Consider the following 10,243-nt stretch of genomic DNA (forward strand, 5'->3'; position numbering starts at 1 on the left):
AGAGAGAGAGAGAGAGAGAGAGAGAGAGAGAGAGAGACAGTCTTGCTAAGTTGTCCAGGCCAGCCTCAAAACTATAGTCTTCTTCCTCAGCCTCCTGAGTCACTAGTGGCACTACCACATTCACATGGGGTATTTTAAGTGATAGAAGGAGAGGTTGAAAGTCAATCCATGTGAAAGACAAGAAGCAGGAATTGTGTGTGTGTTGGGGATTGAATTTAGGGCCTCATGTATACTAGGCAAACTCTCTACCATGGAGCTACATTTCTGCCCACCCCCCGCCATACATTCAATAAAACAAAATAAAACTGGAATCAGAACTCTACCACCCGAATTCCCCCCCCCTCTCTCTTTGCAGTACTGGGGATTTAACCCAGGGGTGTTCTACTGAGCTACATCTCCAGCCCTTTTTATTTTTTATTTTGAGACAGGGTCTCACTGAGTTGCCCAGAATGGCCTTGAATTTGCAATCCTCCTGTTTTAGCTTCCCAAATCACTGGGATTATAGGCAAGCCCTACCACACCCTGCTGGGATTCCTTCCTTCTATGCCTACATCTTTATTCCTCTTGGCTGTCTGAGTCATTCTCCTTGTGGATCTTGAGATTCACCTACTGTGCATTAAAACATCAAAGAAGGACTGATTTTATTCCTTAATTCCAGATAGATAAATCTCAGGGGAGAATCTCTTTAGTGGGATTGGGGTCATATATAACATGGTGGCTCTCTCCATCTGAAGCACAAGGAGAAGTTCCAAGAAGGGGGTTTCTTTCTTGGAAGGAAGAATGGGTTCTGGTCAAACAAAATAATAGTGCTACATATGTAAAATAAGCTTGCACATGGACCAGAGAAGTGTTGCTTATCAATTTTGGCTATGTTGGCAATCAGGATCCTGACAAAGTTGGACATTTCCAGATATGTGTATATAACAAGAACTGTAGGATTTACTTATTCACTTATAACTGGGCCCACACTCTAAAGATAAAGCCAATATACAGAGTTTGCACTCTCTCTCTCTCTCTCATTATATAATGAGAGAGAGAGAGAGAGAATTTAACCAAGGAGCACATAAGGACCGAACCACATCCCCAGCTCTTTTTAAATTTTTAAAATTTTGAGACATGGTCTTACTGAGTTGCTTAGGGCCTTGCTGAGTTGCTGAGGTTGGCTTTGAACTTGTGATCCTCCTGCCTCAGCCTCCTGAGCTGCTGGCATTATAGGCATACACCACTGCAACAGGATACCCTCATCTTTTTATAAGCCATAGTATGAGGGATTTTTCTGAGTTCCTCTAGTTTTTCCTCCCTAATAAAGCAGGGGCACTGCAAATTGGTATAGCTAAGGGGTTTTCCAGGTTTGTTTGTACTGGGTTCTGTTCTTTATATTCTCCATTGTTTTTCTCTTATTTGGTTGGGTCTGAGGTGAAACATCCCCTTTTTACTTTTGGGCTCTTAATTCTGAGTCTTGCCTCACTAATTTTCCAAAAACACTATGTTCACTTGATTGAGTTTGTTCTGCCCACTCTCAAGGGGGGTCCTTTCTCCTGCTCAGGTGGCTGCTTCTTCAAGGACTGTGATGGTGGGTAGAATATTTAACACCCCTGAGGTACCTTCTCCCAATTGGTGTCCAAAGAACATGTTCATTTACTCCACTCAGCAGTGTTACCACAAAACCCCTCTCCACCACTCATCCTGTTGGACCCTCCCTGCCTACAAGAGATTACTGTTCATTAATTCATGCCTAACACCAAGTGGCTTACATTTGGTGCTATTGAACGTCTAAGAATAGGCACAGAGCCTCGAAGTAAGAAATGACAACTGCAAAATAGCTGAGTGGGAAAAATGAAGGAACACAGAGCAGGGAAGGCTTTTGATATTTTTTCCTACAGTCATCTTTTATAGGTAAAATAAGATTAATCTTGATAATAAACTAAGAACAACTAACCATTTTGTACCTTTTACTTCTTGGTCTATTTCAGAATTTGTTTTATTAATTTCAGCAGGATTGCATCTCGATTAGGGCCACCTGTGTAAGACACTGTACTTCACATATTTGCAATCATGTTTGCATTTCTAAAGTTTTGCATTTCAAATCAGGCAACTAGTTTTAGCAAATATGCTTTCATTAACACATGACCATAATCAGGACATAAGACTATATACTAAAACAAACCCCCCAAATAGTCTTTGGGAATAATTTTTTTGTTTTTTCTGTTTATAAGAATTGTGGGCAGGGCAAAGTTTGGCTCTATTTTGAAAATAGAATAATTCAGCATGTAGTTTAAAGTTAAAATTGCACCCTGTTATTTTTCTAATTGTATTCTAAATTCAAACACCCTGACTGGGCAAAGGAATGCTGGAATATTCCTAGCCATGATGATTACTGCACAACCCATGTCCTCCCTTTGCTCCTGCTCCCTGGGATAGCAACTACAGTAAGCATTAGACATCACTTTCTCTCATACTATGTTTTCCAGGTTATTTGACTAAGCCATCTTCTAACTTGCTGTAAAGATTATCTCACAAATAAATTTTATGACTGTGATTTTATTTAATCTTTCTAACAGGTTTATGAGGTAAACATTCTAGGCCCACTTGCTATAAATGTCAGGGCTGGAATTTTTATCCCGACTTCTAAGTCAAGGACCTTTTACACTTCACTCATATTTCTCAAATTAGGGTTTGAAGATCCTTGAAAGTCTGTAGTCATATTCTCAAGGGGCCTCAAGTTCTCCACAAGAATTTAATTTTGTGTTTTAATTTTGATGGCAAATAATAAGTGAATAGCAACATATTTGGTTCATTTGGGTGATCAGCCTAACAGAGAGCTGTCGCTTATTTACAGGGCTTGCATTTTTGTCTGTGTTAAGATTTTTGTCGGTGCCAGGGAATGCTATTGTGTTAGTCAGCTTTTTGTTACAGTGACCAAAATGCCTGACAAGAACAACTTAGAAGAGGAGAAGTTGACTTTGGCTCACAGGTGTAGAGATTCAGTCCATGGACAGTCGTTTCCATCAATGTAGACGGAGGTGAGGCAGAACATCATGGCAGAAGGGCAAGGTGGAGGAACACTGCTTGCCTCTTGGTGGCCAGGAAGAGAAGAGAGAAAGAGAGAGACTGCAGGAGGAGGGCACGCCCCCCCATGACCCACCTCCTCCAGTCACGCCCACCAACCTATAGTTACCACCTCGTAAGTCCATTCAAACTAGGATGGACTGATTAGATTCCAGCTCTCACAATCTAATGATTTTACCTCCGAACATTCCTGTATTAACACAGGAACTGTGGGGACACCTCATAATCAAACATAACAGCTCCTTTATTTGTCATAGACAAATGATTAAAAAGAGAGAATACACAAGTGGTTGATATGTGAATGTTGAGTTCTCACCAACTAAAGGCCAAATGACTTCATCACAGGATGTAAAAAGGAAGGTTCTGTGTGATTTAAATAGAGACAAACCATGGAAGCATTGAGTCATTGCAAAGCACACAGTTGGCAAATTAACTCGAAGAATCTGCATATTGGCAGTGAGCGCCACATTCACCCTGTGGGGTAGGGTGGCCATTCTGCATTTGTCCCATTAAATTAAAATTGTTCATTTGAATTTTATGAGTTTCCTGCATTTGTTGATCTACAAGTTCATTTTAGTTGTATTGTTGCATGGTGTCTGTATGCAAACATTCTTTTTAGCTAAGTCTATATACATTAAGAATATCATTATAATAAAAATCATTTAGATGACCTCAGAGGTCTGTGAGACTATCTTTCCCTCAAAGTGGTCCATAAATTATTTACATTTGAAAAACAGCACTACATAATATGTTAATTTTCCACAGAAGTTTGAGGACAGGAAACTAAATATGTGTTTTATGCACTTTATAGTTTACCCCTTTGTTCAGCTACCTGTGTGTGTTTGTGTGCATGTGAAAGTATTCATTTTATGTTGTGTCTTAATGTCTATAAGTAGCATAATAATGATAATTATTGACCCTCACTCTTACAGGTCTAGGAAGAGATAGAAAGACAGGCATGATAAGATCCTTGCCTACAGGAGGTCAGGAATTTGATTTCTACTTCAAGGACTGTAGATAAGAAATTACTAAGGAACAATACAGGAGAATATGTAGGCAATACAAACATTCACAGTATAGATGCAATTTGTAGGATATAGGTACTTTCTGACTCACTAGGTTGAAGAGATTACAAAAAGAAACACTTGCAGAAAACTCTACAGTATAAGCATTCAGGGTGATGAAAAAGTCTTGCCTCCTTTGACAATCAAGCTTTCGGCCAAGAGTTAGAAGAATTCATGAAGATTGCTGCTCTTCTTTCTCTGTTTAAATATTTCTAACTTCTACTGTTCATTTGCCTGGCAGATATGCCTGGGAGAATCTCTCAAGTCTTACAGAGTAGGTTGGATTTTCTGGCTGATTGTGAGTCAGGGAGTGACTTGCTATCAACATGAGTAGAGAAAACTTTCTCTTTCAAAAAGTTCTGTGCATCGAATCACACCAACCAGAGAAGTAAACCTAACGAACATTACCTGTCAGCCTCAGCAGTCACTCAGCAGGCTAAATGGTGGAAAAGATGGGAGGAAGGTGGAGTCTTCTAATTGGGTGGTGCACATAGCAGAGGTCACTGGGGACAGAGGAGTGCATCATGTCACAGGGCCTGTGATGGTCTTAAAGGTCTATTTGGATGTGGGGCATTACTATTTTTGCAAACTGATTATAAGGGAGCCCTTTACATCTTAGCAGTTTTGTTGTGACTTTTAAATAAAAAAAAAAAAATCTAAGGAAAGAGGAAAATAATTGCAGAGGTTTTTAATAAAAATTCATTATAAATAAAATCCACAGGGCTGAGGATGAACTTCAGTGGGTCCCTCGAATATTGTAACATGATATGCCCACCCATGTAATTTATGGTCAAAATTCTTTTGTACATTCTTTTTCTTGGGGGGAGATGGGTAATGGGGATTGAACTCAGGGGCACTTGACCACTGAGCCACATCCCCAGCTCTATTTTGTATTTTAATTAGAGACAGGATCTCATTGAGTTGCTTAGCACCTCGCTTTTGCTGAGGTTGGCTTTGAACTCGTGATCCTCCTTTCTCATCCTCCAGAGCTGCTGGGATTACAGGCATGCGCTATCACATCGGGTCTCTTTTATATATTCTAACAGACATTTCGTAATTTTCTCTTTTTCCTTTTGTTTTGAGACAGGGTTTTTTCCTGTAGTGTCCAGGCTTGTATAGGACTCACTCACAGGATCCTCCTGCCTCAGTTCCCTGAATGCTGGGATTATAAATACACGCCTAGCTTGGAATTTCCTTTTTTGAGTTAATTACTTGGACCAAAAAGTACAGTCAAACGTCATTGTTCAAATGAGTTTGAAACCTGCCAACACAGTTGAATTAATCTGACTACATTTTTCCTGATATCTTACAAGCTGTGAATTCCTATTGGCTCAACATTCAAAATAGTCCAGAACCCAGCTAATTCTTAACTACCTCTACTATTAGTTTCTTGGTCTAATCATCATTTCTAGTTGCCTGGTTGCAGCAGCAGCCTCCTCGCCCCTATCAACCTCCCAGAGGAGGCTGTTACAGCATAAATCAGCTCACTTGACTCCTCTATCCTCCACCTTCAAAGGCTCCTCATCTTATTCAGAGGAACTACCAAAGACCACACATGGCCAGCAAGGCACCATACAACGTGACCTGCCTTCCTGTTCTTCTTGAGCTTTGCTTTTCCCTCCCTCCCTCCCTTCCTTTCCTTCTTTTCTTCTTCTTTCTTTCTTTCATTCATTTTTCTTTTTTTTTTTTTTGGTACTGAGAATTGAACCAAGGGGAATTTTACCATTGTGGTACATCCCCAGTCCTTTTTTAATTTTAATTTTTTAATTTTGAGACAGGATCTTGTTAGGTTGCTGAGGATGGCTTTGAACTTGTGATCCTCTTGTTTCAGTACCCCTAGTCGTTAGGATTACAGGTGAGTGCCACCTCAGCCCTCAGAGATTCTGCCTTGTGTTTTCCATTTTGTGTCCTCCAGTTCAGCCACACTGGCTTCCCTTTGTTTCTTGAACAAAACTGGCTTGTTCCTGCCTCAGGACCTTCGCACTTGTCTGTTCCCACTGCTTGGAAAGCTCTGCCCAAGGTACCCTACGTACTCCTCACTTGGTTCAAGTCTTTTCTACCATTACTTTGTCAATGATATCTTCCCTGATTACCCTCTGTAAAATTGCAATCCTTAACTCCTTTTCCTTTTCTCAGTTTCATTTTTCCCACATGACTTATCATCTTCAAATTCACTATTGCTTTCCCCTCCCCCATACTGGGGATTGTACCCAAGGCCTCACACATGCCAGGCAACCACTCTACCACTGAGCCACATCCCCAGTCCCAAAACACACTATTTAAATTAATATAGAAAGAATGAAAATATCATTTATTGTCTAATTACCTAGAGGATTTTTAAATTTATATATCCTGCTGGGTGTGGGGGTGCATGCCTATAATTCTCATGACTTGGGAGGCTGAGGCAGGAGGATTGCAAGTTTGAGGCCAATCTGGGCAATTTAGCAAGACTTTGTCTAAAAAAAAAATAAAAAGAGCTGGGGATGTAGCTTAGTGGTAAATTGCCCCTAGGTTCTGTCCCCAGTACCATGAATAAATAAATAAATATTTTCTTTGGATCTTATATGCATAATTTTGTGTCCTAATTTTCTTTGCTTTATATATAATCAGCTTTGTTACAAAGTAGCACACAATCTTACTAATATTATTTTAAATTACTATTTTACCATTACTTTGCCTTTTTGGAGTATGCCAATTATTTGCTGTTATAAATAACACCGTGATGAATATCTTTATGCTTGAAATTATTCCCTTAAGAGATATTCAAGGAGGTAATATTCCTAAGTTAGTCCCTTAAATGGGTGGTGTTTAGGTTTTTAATTCGTAATGCTAACTTACTTTTTAAAAATGCTTATAAAAATGTGTCATTCAAACAGCAACATTTGAAGGGTTTGAAACAAATTTTTTAATGAAACTTTAACAGATATTAAAATTTCATATATGTACTTTGTGATAATAAAAGAAGCCCAAACTAATTATGGTTCTATTTTACAGCCAGAGTGATCAAAGATAGGGAAGAGGAAGGATTTAGGCAGATGGGTCCCAAACATCTTTTGGTTTCTGGCTCCTCTTCTGTTTTGTAGGGTCTGCTGAGGCTTTGTTCTCTCTAGAGAGCTGAGGATATTACCATGGAATGAAAATAAAAATCAGTGATCGCTGGGCACAGTGGCACACACCTGGAATCCCAGCAACTCAGGAGACCGAGGCAGGAGGATTGAAAGTTCAAGGCCAGCCTCAGCAATGTAGTGAGGCCCTAAGCAACTTAGACCCTGTGTCTAAATTTAAAAATCTCTAAAGAAAAAATGAAAAGGGCTTAGAATGTGGTTTAGTGGTAAAGCACCCCTGGGTTTAATCTACAGTAACAAAAACAAAACAAAAACAGACACTATAGCTCTGAAAATATTTGCTATCTTTTTGCCCTTGGTCAAAGTATTTTGCATTGAAATTTCCTGTCTAAAAAATAGACACAATGATACCAACACCTAGACTTCATATAAAAGGATGGATTTGGGTATTTAATACTTCTTACATAGCCAATGATACATAAGTATAAAGAACTTTATTATGCCAATTACTGATTAATAATATCTAAGTGGAAAATACCCCAGGTAAGGATAATTGTTTGGCTGAAAGAATTCCAATTCTAAATTCTACTGCTTCCTCATTTTAATTAAAGTACAGAAATATATGAATTCTCTAGAGCATGCCTGAGAGCAGACAATAGTCTACAGGGTGTCTCCTAAGGAAGGATTATTGGTTTTTTCATTCTTCACATTATTGAGAAAACTGAAAAATGTTAGCCTGTGAAATGATTTTTATCCATGAGAAGAAGGTGGGAGAAATAAAAATGAGAAACCAGTAATAGTTGTCTTTAGGGAGGGAATAACTTAGAAATAGGGATGAAGAGAGACTTTTTTTTTTTTGTGGTGGAGAACTAGGGATTGAACTCAGAGGTACTTTACCACTGACCTATGTCCTTAGGCCCACCCCCTTTTTTTTTGACACAGGGACTCTCTAAGTTGCTGAGGCTAGCCTCAAACTTGCAATCCTCCTGCCCCAGTCTCCCAAATCTCTGGGATTACAAGAATGTGCCACTGCACCCAGCTAAGAAAGAATTTGTCTTCACTTCTGTACATTTTGAATTTTGTAACAAACAATGCTATATGTGCAAGAATGCACCAGTCAATAGCAGCAGCAACAGGTATGTGCTATGTCTCATAACACTGCCATGAGGTCCTACCTCTGTGGTCTGTGCTGTGCAACATGATCCCTAGTACTGAGCACTATGGTAAAATCCCATTAATTAGGTTATGACTGTTAAGAAATTTTATGATGGAAATAGCAATGTAAAGAACTGTTTTTAATTATCCTGGAAGTTGCCTTAAATTTATTTAATCAAATACATCTTGAAGAACTTTCACGTGCTAGGTGTTAGGTTAGATGTAGCTCTGGACAAGGCAGACACTTTGCTCATGGAGCTGATAGCAGGATGAAGAAATAATTATGTGTGTGGTGGGTATTATGATAGACATTCAAGATGCTTTAGGGACATGGAACAAGGGGCACTTTCTCTGCTTTGGGGGATTATGAAAGGACTTCCTGATTTATGAGGGAGAGTACCTATTATCTGGTGATATCATGAGGTAGGAACTAGAGAAGAGGGTAGGAGAACAGTATGTGCTATTAGACCAGTGTCTAGACCTGCTCTATCTTATAAGGTAATCAATCACTAGATACAAACAGGTACCAAGTTCTTGAAATGGGGCTAGTCTGGATTGAGGTAGTCCTTAAATGTAAAACCCACACAGGACTTAGTTCACATACTATCACATAATGTCTTATGTTGATCATATATTTAAAATGGTGCTATAGTTTAGATCCGGAATGTCCCCCAAAGACCTAAGTGTTAGGGGTTTGGTGGCGAACCCCTGGTGTTCTTCAAAGGTGCTCCAACCTTTAGGAGGTGGGACCTAGTGGAGAAAGTCAAGTCAGTGGTGCTGTGCTCGTTCTTGTAGGAGTTTCGGGACCCTGGCCTCTTCCTGTCTCTCTTTGTTTATATTCTCCATGATTCCTCACTCCCTCTCTGCTTCCCAGGTACCATGAGGTAAGCACTTTGACTCTACCATGCCCTTCTATCATGATGCTCTCTGGCTGAAAGCAATGGAGTTGGCCAACCATGGACTGAACCTCTGAAACTGTGAGCCCAAAATAAACTTTTCCTCCTCTAAGTAGTCCACCCCCCCGCCCCGCGCAGATATTTTGGTCACAAAAACAAAAAGCTGATCAATACATGGAGAAATTGAGGGAGGGGGTCCAAGATATAATTCTAAGGAAGGGAAATATTTCAGTGGTGAATAACAGAGAGTGAACTGATACAGGAGACTAAAGGAACATCCAGTGGAAGGCAAAGGGCGAGAGTGTTTCAAGGAGGAAGTTATGGTCAATAGCAGAATCTGCTGCTTAGAACATAAGCATAGTAGATATCCATTGGCGATGGTGACCTGGACAGCACTGGTAACCTTGGAAAACAGACTGAAGTGGGCAGAATCATGAATAGCATAGGTGAAGTGGAGGCTGTAGATGGGAACAACTCAACTCCTTCATGAAATTTTTCAGGTCCAATCATGTAGCTCGAGTTGGATGTAGGACAGACAGATAGATGATAGAATTTTTTAAAATGAGATATAGCGAGCCAATGGACAGGCTGGAAGAGAAGTTGAAGTTAAAGGAGAAGGAGCGATGGAGGATAATGGATGTCATTGAGTCTGTGAGAGGCAGGAGAAGAAGGAATTAGAAGTCAAGAGGTGGGCTTTAGGTAGGAGTAGAACACCACTTCCTTTATAATAGGAGGAAAGGCAGGATATTTACTGAACACTTGCTATTGGCAAATAACAAGGAACATGGTCCCAATCTTCAGGGAGCTGCAATCTGGTTGGAGTGGCAAGACATTGCAACAATAACAAAAAAATAATAATAACTGTCTGTGCTAAGCCTACAGGCAATGAGTGCTGTAGTATTTCAGACAAGAGCAAGATTAACTCCTGATGCTGTGATCAAGGGAGTTTTCATGAGAAGTGGCATTTGATTTGGGACTTGAAAGCAGAGTAGGA

Source organism: Marmota marmota, unplaced genomic scaffold, assembly GCF_001458135.2.
Source record: "Marmota marmota marmota unplaced genomic scaffold, marMar, whole genome shotgun sequence".
Lineage (NCBI taxonomy): Eukaryota > Metazoa > Chordata > Mammalia > Rodentia > Sciuridae > Marmota > Marmota marmota.